General features: G+C 35.8%; 1 long non-coding RNA gene across 1 annotated transcript; it reads left to right on the top strand.

The window, feature by feature from the left end:
- The first annotated feature begins 2,856 nt into the window (after window positions 1-2,856).
- Window positions 2,857-12,878, top strand: LOC144377776 (uncharacterized). Its single transcript, XR_013438849.1, has 2 exons — window positions 2,857-6,118; window positions 9,901-12,878. It is a non-coding gene; the product is annotated as an uncharacterized LOC144377776 (long non-coding RNA).
- Window positions 12,879-13,136: the final 258 nt, after the last annotated feature.

Here is a 13,136-nt window from a genome sequence, read left to right as displayed (position 1 = left end):
AAAGGAGTAAAAAACCAAAGGTTTCACTCTTAACAAAGTCAAAATAATGTTAGTATCCCTCAGAATCGTGTTCCACATGTAAGTTTGAAGCATACGGTTTTAAATATTTTTTCAACCAATTAGTTACTTTTAATTTTGGTAGCACGAAAATCTATTAATCACTATTTAATTATCTAGAGCTCTTGCCTGCCTAATTAGTGCTTTCCGTATTGCATCTTCAACTAAACTGGGGACCCTATCAACTCATTTATCTGCTATGTATTTGGTGCTCTGGTGAGTTAATTAATGAAAAAAAGAAAAAAAAAAACTCATTTAAATGGTTCATTCAAAAAAAAAGCTTATTAAACACTTTGAACATTAAATAAGCCGACTGATTTTATTGGGTTTTCATTGCCCTAAAAAGCATTATATAAATGCAAAATCCCATGTGACATTTCTTGGTAAATATACATTGTCAATGGAATCAGAAGAAGCGGTGATCAGTTGAGTAACAATCCCTCTTAAGTACACCGCCTGAGGCAGCAGGCTTTTGAAATCTTTTATACAAAAATGGGGACAATGATTAGACATAAGATTTCATTTGGAATTTTCTGGTGTGAGTCAGGAATACTAAACATGATTGTAAATGAAATTACATTGTTATATTGTAGGTAATGTGGTGTAAAATGCACTATACTATAACTATGCTTATAATACTGAAGAAAACAAAGGGTAATTTCCTGAATCCCACCCATCCCTCCACCACATCTCCCTCTTGCTTTGCTTTACTGAGGGGCTGTGAACGTTGCCTCCAGCATCTAGCTCAGATGGCAGTGCCTCTGGGAATGTTTTCCCAAGTCTATGCTTGGGAACCTTCCTGGATGTTCTCATAGCACCTGGCATAAGCCTTTGTCTACACTTCCCACAGGGAGGCAGTGGACTGTGGTAGTACAGAACCTTAGCCTCAGCCACCAACTAGGTTGTTAGGACTGAATGAAATGGGCTAAGTAAAGCATCTAGTGCAGGGACTAACACATCATAAACACATTATAAGCACTACTCCTTTTCCTTCTTCTCAGATCACACTCTACTGTACTTGTCCATTCTGATACTTCTCCCGGTTCCTCACCTTTTCAAGGGAAGAGAAATACAACCCATTTTTCATACCTCCAAAACCTACTACTGTGCCTGATATAGTGAGCATTCACATAAATTCCTGTAATAACCGGATAGAACAAAGATCTGCAGTAACAAGTCTAAGAGATTTATTAATGAAATAAACAAACTGAAGTCAAATTGCCCCTCCTTCTTATACAGGCAGTAGGAATTCTGAGACACAAACCATACCTATTAAATAGTTAGGACATAATTCATCTTCAAAAATATTAGCTGTTTAGCTATTATTAACACCTACACTGTTTGCTCTAGATCTCCAATAGACTGTCAAATAGATGCAAATATCTGATTCCTCATTCGAGTATTCATTTTGAGTCTCACCAGTTAAGGAATTGCCCATAGGAAATCAAAAGTTGTCATAGCATGAAAATATTCACTAGTGAACTGACCACTTATAAAATTAGTACCAACTCAAACTCCCCTTGGCAATTAGCATAGCACCTATCTTCTCCACAGAGTCAACATCTTGATCTTACTAATAATCTGATGACTACAGGCTTTCTATGCAAATAGAAATGCAAATTTAAAAGTTAAAGTGAATACCTTTTTCAAAATGCAGAACAACCAGTTCAACTAGGAGGTAAAAGTTCTGTAGTTTCGAAGCAATTACAAAGAAGGGAAATGAAAAAGAGGCTGAGATTCAAATAAGACAATTTAAAAGCCAAATAACCAGAAAACCTACTTTAAAATTTATACTATTTTTCCTAGGAACTTGTGAGTAGTTTTTATTGCAACTTAAACTTGGTTTTAAAAATATTTTCAGTTATTTTAAAGTTTGTAGATAAAGTCCAACTAGATCTTTACTTTCCCCACTATTGCTAATGAAATTCTGGTTTCAATTCTAAATGGATGCACTGCAAGCAGCCTTTTCTGGTGGATTCACTCCAAGTGGCCTTACACACTGGCTTGAGAGAATAGATGTTATTGGATGTTACCACCACCAACACTCCTCTAGTCCTGTCCCATCATCCTCTGGTGGCTCACAAAGAGGCCAAGATACTATCCTCTATCCAAGATAGCATCCTATATACAAGTTCATAGCCAATTCGCTTTTAAAGAGAAAGCAAGTAAAGTTCTGCACAGAGATTTTAAAGAAATGACCTCTATCTCAAGATAAGTCTCAGCATGGTATGATCCACCCTTGTCAGGGCCATTTTCTCTCAGAGAAATAAGTTAATGGAAAGATATTAATTCTCCTACACTAGGAAATGGGTCTTTTAATCCACAAGGGCTCCATAGCAAATCATTTCAGTGCCAGATACCCCAGTGCTCCAAAGAGTCAATGTTAATCATGTGTTCCTATAATATAATAGTTCCATGTTATGTACAATGTTCCAGAATGTGTTGAGTCTTCTCTTACCATATTTTTCTTCCTGACACAACCACAAGTTGGGTAAGAAAAGAGAGAATTTATAAAACATTTTTTTCATCTATTTTTCTCTCTCATGTTGAAATCACTAAAAGGAAAGATGCATAATACTAAACTATTTATATTTTATTATGTAATACTTCTAAAAACATATTAAAGCTCAATATTCTTTGAAGCTATTCTATGGTCTGTGACTATCTTTTATCCAGGGATATTTACTTTATATCATTTGTAATTGTACATTATACGTCCTGTGTTTTTCAAATGTGACAAGGTAAGTACTTTTGTTTGCATTTTAGCGATGCATTTAAAGAAAAACTCCAGTACATTCATCAGAATGCTAAGGTAATCTTTTTTCTCCATCCTCCTGTCAAGTGAGTTCAGCTCTAATTCAGGCAAATTCCTGACAGATATCAGAGTTCTATTTACTGATCATCTATTCTTCCCATCGGGATCATGATATTTTAAGTGAAAAAATCTAAAAGATTTATTGCTAATGGGATTCTACAAATGTTATCTTTGTTCCAGGTAAAAGTAATATATGATCCTGGCTTTGGAGAGTGTCTTTAATGTTCCTTTTTTGAATATGTATAACTCATTTAGATACTAAGAACAGACAGTAACTCATCATTTTTCCTACCTTACCTTAAAATATCTGCATTTCGTCTGTTTGAAAATAATATAAACTTGTGATTTAATTGATGTCATAACTTCGATTCATCACCACATTCATTGTAAACAAAGAGTCTCTGAATAATGAACAAAATGCTTATTGTTCACCAGAAGAAAGGTCATAACATGTTATATTTACATTTATGTCGTGTCTTATTACTAAATCTGTATAAACCATCTCCCTTTATTATTTCTGAATGGGAGACTGATGATAAGTGCTATTTTCAAGATTTTTTTAATCCTTTTTATTTGTCTAGGTAATTTGTGGGCTGAAGCATTACAAGGCTAACTCTCTGTTTGGCTTGTTACATTATTAGGGATTTGTAGCTCTCTAAAATCAAGAATGAGTTCCTAAATGTAACATTTGCATGGGTCGACAGCTTCAGGGGAGAGGGGTCAGCAGCCCTGGTGAAGGAAGAAGAAATCTGTCTGCATGATCCTAATTTGCTTTGAATAATAGACATTGGGCTTGGAATTGGGAATGATTTGTTATTAGGCTAAGCAGCAGGGAAGCTTATGGCTTATTATTTTTACTCTGGCTACAACTGAAGCAATGGGTGAGTAATGAGAGGGCCATAGATAATCATAATGATACTAGACGATGAATCGTGTGTGCCTGGGCGATAGTGCAAGTTTATCAGACTGTGAAGGCCGGTAAGTTAATACACACTATAAATATTCAGATTAGTCAAGCCTTTATTACATCTGCAAATAGCTACTGGCATGTTTTCCTTTCCCACTTTATAATTTTGATGATTCTGACTCCAAACCTTACCTTACCCATGTAGGAATTTAAATTAAATGTATCATATTTTAGTAGGAAAAGAAAAATGCACCCAAGGCTGCCTGATCATCACACAATTAAAGCACTGACGTTAACAATTTTTGTTTTCTTTGGTTTTCTGTTTTGTTTCTTTTGTTCATGGGACACCTGGAAATTGATTGCTTACCTAGTACAAGTCTCTCCAGTTTCTCCCTTCCCCATCCCTCTCCACTCATCGAAGTGGGCTCACCCAAGCTTTCTCATTTGCCATGCTCTGTCCCTTGTTGAAACTAAAGAGAATACAGGATCAGTCCTCTTTCTTTCTCAAGTATAAAGTCTTCAGAATTCAATTCAATGAGGTTGTATTTGTTACAATGAACGCAGATTGTTCAGTGGGGCAGATTTAAGAAATACTGAAAAGAATGCATGGGCTCACAGGGTGGGGGCTACTGTGTGGGGGGTGTGGTTTTATACATCACCCCATGTTTGTTAAGGTCTAAAAGTACTGAAAAGGATTTGTTCTGTTTGTGTAAAGGGCCTCCGTGCTCTGGGTCTCTAAGATGTAATGCTCAGCTCTTTTGCACATGAGCTTTCTCTTGATCTTGGGCTTGACATGACCAAATGCATGGACCCTTGGGACTGACCCACACTGTTGCTCCAACCCAGCAACCAAGGAATGTACCACCTAAACAACCAAGTGTCTTCTGTTAGCATGCTGTTTATATTAACATTATAAACATTGAATATTAAACATTTAATATTAATTTGGACCATTGTTTCTGTATTCACTGCTATTTTTTAATCACCGTTTTTTGACTAAATATTTTCACTTAAGAAATTACCTATCATTAAAAGGTTTGAGATCTCCCAGGAGAATGAAGATTTTTTTCATCATATAAGGTGAGCTAAAAAATTATTAGAGTCATTGGCAATATTAATGATGTTGAAGAGAGTTCCAAACCATAGGGCTGCATACTCTAGTTGCAAAATGCCAGTCACAGACTTGGCTTCTGTGGCTTGACTCTACCATTTCCCTGTGTCCTCTGATTGGGAATTCCATACAACTCCATCCCACTGTTTTCTGTGATGCATTGACCAAAGGACTTAAAGCCAGTTCATCAGCATAGAAAGAATGGAGCCCTGTGAGCACAGGTGGATGTCTATCCGAGTGTGAGTGTGTTCAGTAGGCTGGACTTCACAGAGTACGACCTCAAATTAGTTTTCTTCTCCATTACTATTTTAAGAAATTCTATTAAATCTCCTTTCGGCTCTCTTGGAAAATGTTTTAGGAAGTTCCCTGTAGTTTTATGGTCACTTTTGGGTATTTGAGCAGTATTATTTTCAGTTGTAAAAATATCCAATCTCATCTAAATCAAAACTATTCATTCCAAAGCTAGCTCCCCTGCCCCAGCACATGCCTGGATCACAAGCAAGGACCAGAAGTGGGAAAACAGGGACAGACAGTGCCGTCTGGGTCTTCTCTTGTTTGATCCCCCTCCTAACCTGCTGCCTGTCTGTTTCAGGATCCTCCAAGGTTGGGAGTGGGGGAGCTGTCTGAGTGGGAGAAATGGAAGGATAAAGCTTTGCTTGATTGATGCTTATGTAATGTACTCCTCTCCCTTCAGATCCTTCATCTCATGGACTGGTTTGGGGGCTCTTTGGAGATTCCCAGATGGGACCCCTTCACTGCATAGGCAATTCATGCTCATCCTAACCATTTCTGATTCTCCTCAGCTTTTAACTTGGTGCTATATTCATGGACTTTTATCCCAGATAGGCAGCACTCAAGTGCAGGATCTTTTCTGAATGGCTCTAGACATTAGTAATAGAGATAGATATCCACGGGTCCATAGAAAAACTCAGCATCTATGTCCCTCAAACTCTAGGACAAGTAACTTCTACATGACTCTCTTCAGGCTCTGCTCCCATTCAGTGGCAGTATTGGATTACAAATCTCTCAAGGCCATAAATATCCCAGCTGAGAAATGATTTATTTCTTCTTGCAGATCCTTCTCATGACCATGCATTGGCGCTATCTCACATGATGAGGGAAGCCAGGAAGGAAAATACAAGCTTTCTTTTATGACAAAATGAAAGTTCAATTTAAAGACTGGGAACAGAATCTGAATTGACCGTTCTTCAAAGAAGATATGCAAATGGTCAATATGCAAATGTGAGATATTCAATATCATCTTGGGAATGCAAATCAAAACCACAATGGGATACTAGGATGGCTATCATCAATAGATGGGACCATAAGAAATGTTAGCAAGATTGTAGAAATTTGGAACCCTTCATATGTATTGCTCATGGTAGTGCAAATTGTGCCACTTTGGAACAGTCTAACAGTTCCTCAAAAAGATTAAATAAAATGACCCAGCAATTCTAACTCAAGATTTATAGCCTAGAGCAATGAAAACTTATGTGCTCATGAAACTTGTACACAAATTTTCATAGCAGCCTTAGCATTATACCATCCAAAAGTGAACCTAATTCAAATGTCTATCAACTAGTGAATGAATAAAGAGTATTTTCATACAATGGATTATTAGCAGGCAATACAAAGTACTGATATGTGATTCAACATAAATGAAACTTGAAAACTTTATACTTAGGTTTTTTAACAACCACATACGCATGACTCCTTTCATATGAAAGACCTATACAAAAAAATCTATGGAAGCAGAAAATAGATTTGCCTAGGATTGGAGGGGTTATAAATGGGTTGAGAAATGATGACTAAGTAAGTAATTTCTTTGTGGAGGTGATGAAAATGTGCCAAAATTTTTGTGATGATTGCACAACTCTGTGACTATATTAAAAGCCATTGAATTGTACACTTTACATCAGTAAATTGTGTAGTATATAAGTTGTCAGTCATGCTATTAAGAAGCATGTTCTCACTCTATTCTTTTGAAAATCTGTAGAATTTCTGAACAGATGGAGAAGCTTGTGCATTTTCTGAAAGTATACAAGTATATACTTTGTCAGGTTTGGGACACAATAGTGTCCAAGATAGGAAGAAAATCCCATTTAACAATCCGTTAAATTCCTAAGAATCTAAATCTTTACTCATAGCATTTCACTTGTCTTCTCTTCATACTCTAATTTCAGGGTAGTGATTAAACTTCCAAACTTTGCAGAATGGTACATACATTTTATAGGATGCATTACCCTCTCAAGTGATTCAGTTTCTCATAATTCTGCTGGTTATGTATTCTAATTAAAGGTAGTCTTGTAATGAACTCAATAAACATTTGGTCACTACACAACTATTTTAAGAAGAATGTGTGGGCTGGGGATGTGGCTCAAGTGGTAGCGCGCTCGCCTGGCATGCGTGCGGCCCGGGTTCGATCCTTGGCACCACATACAAACAAAGATGCTGTGTCTGCCGAAAACTAAAAAATAAATATTAAAAAAATTCTCTCTCTCTCTCTTTAAAAAAAAAGAATGTAGTTTATTACTTCATGAATTCTTCATATTTATTCTCAAACCTATAAGTATTTTTATATAATAATTTTAGAGAAGAAAACTGAAACCCAGAATGGTTAAGAAACAGATACAAAATAAAGCAGTTAATATGCGACTGAACCAGGTCTCAGGTCTATAGCCCTCTCCCACACAGTGCTCTCCATCTCTCAATTATCTGTTTTAAAGATGCATCCCCATGCAACCCAAAGTCATTATGACTTTGAGGAAAATAAAGTGTGATTTCTTTATGAAGATTTTTTTAAATACAAAACTTACCACTCAAGCCACTCCCACAAAAACTATTTATTAAGAAGTACACCCAAGACAAACAAAAAGGAATAAAAGTTAGATTATAATCTAATAAAAGTAAACATTAGCAATTAAGTATGAATGAAAGGAAGTGAAGAAAATTTAAAAATTTAAACAGAAAATCTGGCATACCTTCACGTATCATGCTGGGAATATTTTCCTTCAAAAGGGTTTGGTGACATCAGTTTGATTGAATTTCTTATGTGAATCCATTTAAACTATGTGATTCTGCAATAAATTGTAGTCACTTAATCATAATGTCATAAAGGCTATTTTATTAATTTTTAAATGTTATATTCAGAAGCAAAGCATGGGTTCTTATAGTCAATAATATAGAAAGGTGTAAATATTATAAAATTTGAAAAGTATTCCCCCTTAGTCTATGGTTTAACTTTCTGAGGTTTCAATTATCTGTGGTCAACAGTGGTCCAAAAATATTAAGTGGAAAGCTCCAGAAATTAGTGATTTATGAGCTTTAAATTGTGTGCCTTTCTAAGTAGTTTGTGAATCTTGCACAGTTTCGCTTAGGACATGAATCATCCCTTTGCCCAGAATATACACACTCTATATTCTACTCACCCATTCATCATTTAGTAACTGTCAGTTTTCACACAGACTGTCATGGTCTTGAGTGCTTGTGTTCATGTGACCTTTACTTAACAATGGCACTGAAGCAAAAGAGTGCACATTGGTAAAGAGAAAGAAATTTGTTCTTTCCACTTTAAACTCTTCTACATGTGTTGAATTCTTACTAAATTATCCAGATATTACTTTAAATTTAAAGTTTTACAGGCTTCAATACAAAAACAGTAAAATAGAAATACAACAAAGTATTAATAGTGATTTTTCTCTAGGTAGGAGAAATTCTGGATGATTTTCTACCTCATTTTTTTCACAATTTGTGAGCTTTCAAATTTCCCATGCATGATACTTTCCTATTCAAATACCATCAACTAAATTTTTAAGTCTTCAATTGAGCCATCAAAGATGATTTTGAAAATGGGAAATATTCATATTTTATAATTCTCTAAAATACACAGGAACTTAAATTTGGAGACAATTTAGAAGAATAACAAGTTCATAGAGTCATAATGACACGAATATATTATTAAAATAAAATGTAAATTTCCTCCGATAATTTTGCCCCTTAACATTCCTCAACTCTGTTGCAAGAGAAGTATCTCTGTCCACTATAAAGGTAATAGTACTAACAGTGAATAGCAGCCTTGATCACTTGGGTGTTTCACTAAATGTCCGCCCTTGGTGATCCCCGGAAGTCCCAACTTCTTGTCTTTTACTCTCTATCTTCAGGAATCCAAATTCCAAGCTCACTCAGGAGTAATGGGATTCTGAGCAACTGATTATAATTAACTCAGCATTAAAAATTTAAAGATTATCCCAAACAAGTTTCACTAATGTACCCTCAGAACATAGCTGCCAAAGTTTCAATCAACAGAGTCATATGTCATCTCCTTAAATAGCCTTAGAGACATGTGATGAGGATAATAGGTGAGGCAAGTAGTTACTAAGCATTCCTTGTGACTAAAGTCTATACATCAGACTCTTTTTTGCTTTTTTTTACTCCAGTTTTAAATGTTTTTATTAGTGCATAATAGTTATACATAAAATGGGGGTTCATTTTGACATAATCATACAAACATGGAATATAAGCTACACTTCAGTCCTGAGTACTTTTCCTTCCCCTTCTCCAATACCCTGTTCCCCTTCCTCTACTCTTTGGGTCTTTTTTCTATTTATTTATTATATTTTTTAATTAAGGCTTTATATATACATAAAAGTGAGATTCACTGTGGTATATTATTATGCATACATAGCATAATTTGGTCAATTTCATTCCACCATCCCTTTCTTCATGTCCCTTTCCAACTACTACTTCCCCTAATTTTTTCAGTAATATTTCCTTGACAACCTGTTAAAATTTAATTAGTTTGCTTGCTTCAGTCTTCATTACAATTGGTGTCTTTCTGCTAGATTTGAAGGAAGTTGTGGGGGTGGAATGGCAGGTGGAGAGGCAGGTGGAGACCATCACCAGTTAGGACTTAAGAATACCTTTCAATACCCCACTGTATGCACATGGTGTGTGCCCTCTAGCAGAATACTAACCAACCATTTTGTCTTGATTTTTATTCATTTTCACTAGAGAAAGAAGCAGTTTTAAATCTTGTTGGGAAGTTCGAGGTGTTCCTGCAAGCTAGTGCTCAGTGTGGCCCAAACAGTGGCTGGAAAAACCAATCAATGGATTTCCTGCCCCAGAAACCAGAATGTACGTTTTGAAAAGTACAAGTGCTGTCCATCTGCAAAGGTCTTCTTGTTATGGTTGTTGTCATGTCCAATTGGCTATGATGGGAGAACCCGGATCATTATTAAAAGCAGAAGAGAATCAATTGTTTGACTATGGGTAGATCTGACAGCTAAGAACAGTGTGTGGGAGCCCTGTTTTAAAGGAGACAGACAGTAACTTCAGAAACATACACTGAATTATCTAATGGGGACTTTCTGCCCTTAAATTCTGTGAAAAAATATTAAGTACTCTTAATTCATTAAAGAAATGTCTTATGGTTTTTATGAATGTTCATGAATATTTCATGAAGTGATTAAAATTGTTAATCCTGCTCTCAATTAATTTTAAGTAATTCTTAGAACACACATGTAAATAATAGGTAATTATGATGTTTTATTATGTGTCATATATATATATATAAAACTTAGGCCATTAAAATTGCATTTCTGATGTGATACATTTCTTAGGCCCTATGTCATTTGGTTTTCCTAAGCAAAAGTGTATTTTTACTTTCTTTGACATTCATTAATTTTGAAGATATTGTGGGTGAGGTTTTGAGAGACTTAAAGGAGAAGAACACAAGTCTCAGAGTGGAAAGCCTGGCTCATCTGTGAAGTCACAGTTCCAGACTTCTTGGTTTTGCTCTCCTTCCGGGCTGCTCAGTTGGTCTTCAGCATATCTACTCTAATTGAGAAAGCTATCATCTGTGGAATTAGATACAAAGAAAATTATACTTTTTTTCTTTCCTCATGCTTTAACTTTTCACTTCACTTGACTACTACATGGGGAGAAACAGGAACTTAAATTTGGAGACAATTTAGAATAATAAAAAGTTCATAGAGTCAAAAATATATATATATCAAAGAGACCAGGACTTAACTAGCTGGATAGTCTGAGGCAAATTACTTTACCTCTATGAATTTCAGTTCCTTTACCCATAAATTTTTAAATAATTTTCCTACCTAGCTTGTTAAGGGTTTTTGAGGGTTAGTTAAAACATATATAGACATTTTGTAAAGTTCTATGCGAATTATCCCAGTAGGTTATTCTGAGCGAGTTGCTATTTCATTTATTTAGGATTTGTTTTCCAAATGCCAGAGGAGAGTACTGAAAGTCTCTCATTTAAAATAAAATCACTTTTCTGATGGTCTACTGACATCTTTCTGACCTTTTCTTTAACTTTCAATTCATAGATAATTTTTTGCAAGTTTAGATGGTAAAGGACTTGGAAGAAAATAGGAGACAAGAAAGGTAGCCCAAATGTCATGGTGAAATCTGTGGCCTTTGAGTCTCATGGCATCTGGTAGGGATTTGTGTACTTGGACATCTCCCCAAACACATTCTGAGTTCATGGTCTTGAGCCATAGGGCTTGCATCTGAAATACCCATCACTTCCAAAGAAGCAAAGAAATGAATGCTTTTGTCAGTAGCTCGACTGACTGAGACAGACGTCTCCACCATCACTAGCCAAGTGGAGCTCTGTTTTGCCTGTTGTGTTCTATGAAAACTAGTTCCAGTCTTTGACACAGGGAGGCATATTTATGACATTTGGCTTCTTTGTTCAACAGATTTTTCCTTTCTGTGTTTATGAGAGTTAGCATTAAATATTAGTGCTCCATCCTACTGGTTTCCTTTTGTTTAAGAGCATTTGTGTTCCTTGCACTTATTTTGGCCCTTGTTATGAGGAGTTAGATGAGTAGGGGCACTGATCCAGAGTTGCTTGACTGCTTTTATGTCCTTTTATAAAAGGTTTCAAAATCAAGAGAATCATGGATTTGTTATTTCTGGGTCCATTAAATGCCCAAGTAATTAACATTAGCCATTTTACTACTAACAAAGCATGGAAACCACAATGTTTTTGTGATGTACAATCATTTTAACATCGGCTTCCAGTTGCACAGGCCCATCTAATCACCTGCATGACAATACAACAAGACAAGGGCCAAGATTGTATTGCCAGGCATCCAGATGACTCTCATATTGTTTAGAGATGCACATGCTGTAGCCAACCAACAATGTGTTGTTATGTTAAATTGTTCAAGAGAAACTCTTAAAATATGTATAATAGTGGTTAGGATCTGAAAAAGGGTCTAACCTGTATCCAGCGTTAACATAAACACAAAAGAAAGTTGCATTTTAGACAGGTCCATAACATAATCAGAAAGCACGAACTGACATTGCATATTCTCCATTTGCAAATGCATTCCTTTCTAAAAAGCTGCAATTAATTACAAACCAGTTTTGATGCCGTTTTTGCTTTCCTTAAATATGGAGTGAATTCACCCCATAAACTAATGAACCAAAGTAGAGCCAAATAGAGACCAGCTGGCTGGATGGCACAGTAATTTTATCCACATGATTGATTTTATGATCCTTTCACTGAAGTAACTAGTCTTTATTCTTGCAATCAGCACCAATGACAATTTGGGAGGGGGTGGGGAATTATTAAAATCTGGAGAAAGAAGAGGCGCTGTTTGTTTGATGTGGCACAACACATTCCTCCACACACTTCTCCAGGATAATAGGTGCCGAATTCCAGGTCTCTCTGGCTTTCAAAGTAACACACTGATTAGTTGCCACAGAGACATAATAAGCAACCAATGTCCAAATAATCGTTACAGATACTCCATTAACAGCATCTAACTGTGTGGCTTTTAACCATACAAATTGTTTTTTGACAGCTTGTAACCTTTTCAAATAGTTTCCTTTGGGCATTACACCACACTCAGATCTAATTTTAACTTTTGCTTTGTCTATAATTTATGAGTTTCTTTGGAGATGCATAATGTATTTGAAGAGAAAGGATACATTCAAATAAAAGCTAAAAACAAAATCAATTACTGTTTTAATCCATGAAACCCTTGCTCACCGGGAGATAACTACAATAAGATGAAACAGAAAGGAGGGAGGGAAGGACTAAATGATCTAGAATTCCCATAGAACCCAACTTAAAACAAGCAGGTTTAACCTATTTAAACAGGATTGTAGCTGTACAGAAATGAAGTGTATCACTGGTAAATACAAAAGTCTGTCTTAAGATCCAGGAAATTCCACAACATACAAATAAAAAATTATGACTTTAATGAGGCTGTCAG

The sequence above is a fragment of the Ictidomys tridecemlineatus genome, chromosome 5 (assembly GCF_052094955.1).
Source record: "Ictidomys tridecemlineatus isolate mIctTri1 chromosome 5, mIctTri1.hap1, whole genome shotgun sequence".
In the NCBI taxonomy this organism is placed as follows: Eukaryota; Metazoa; Chordata; class Mammalia; order Rodentia; family Sciuridae; genus Ictidomys; species Ictidomys tridecemlineatus.
Note: the sequence above shows the minus strand (reverse complement) of the source record. Positions and strands in the feature narration are given on the sequence as shown.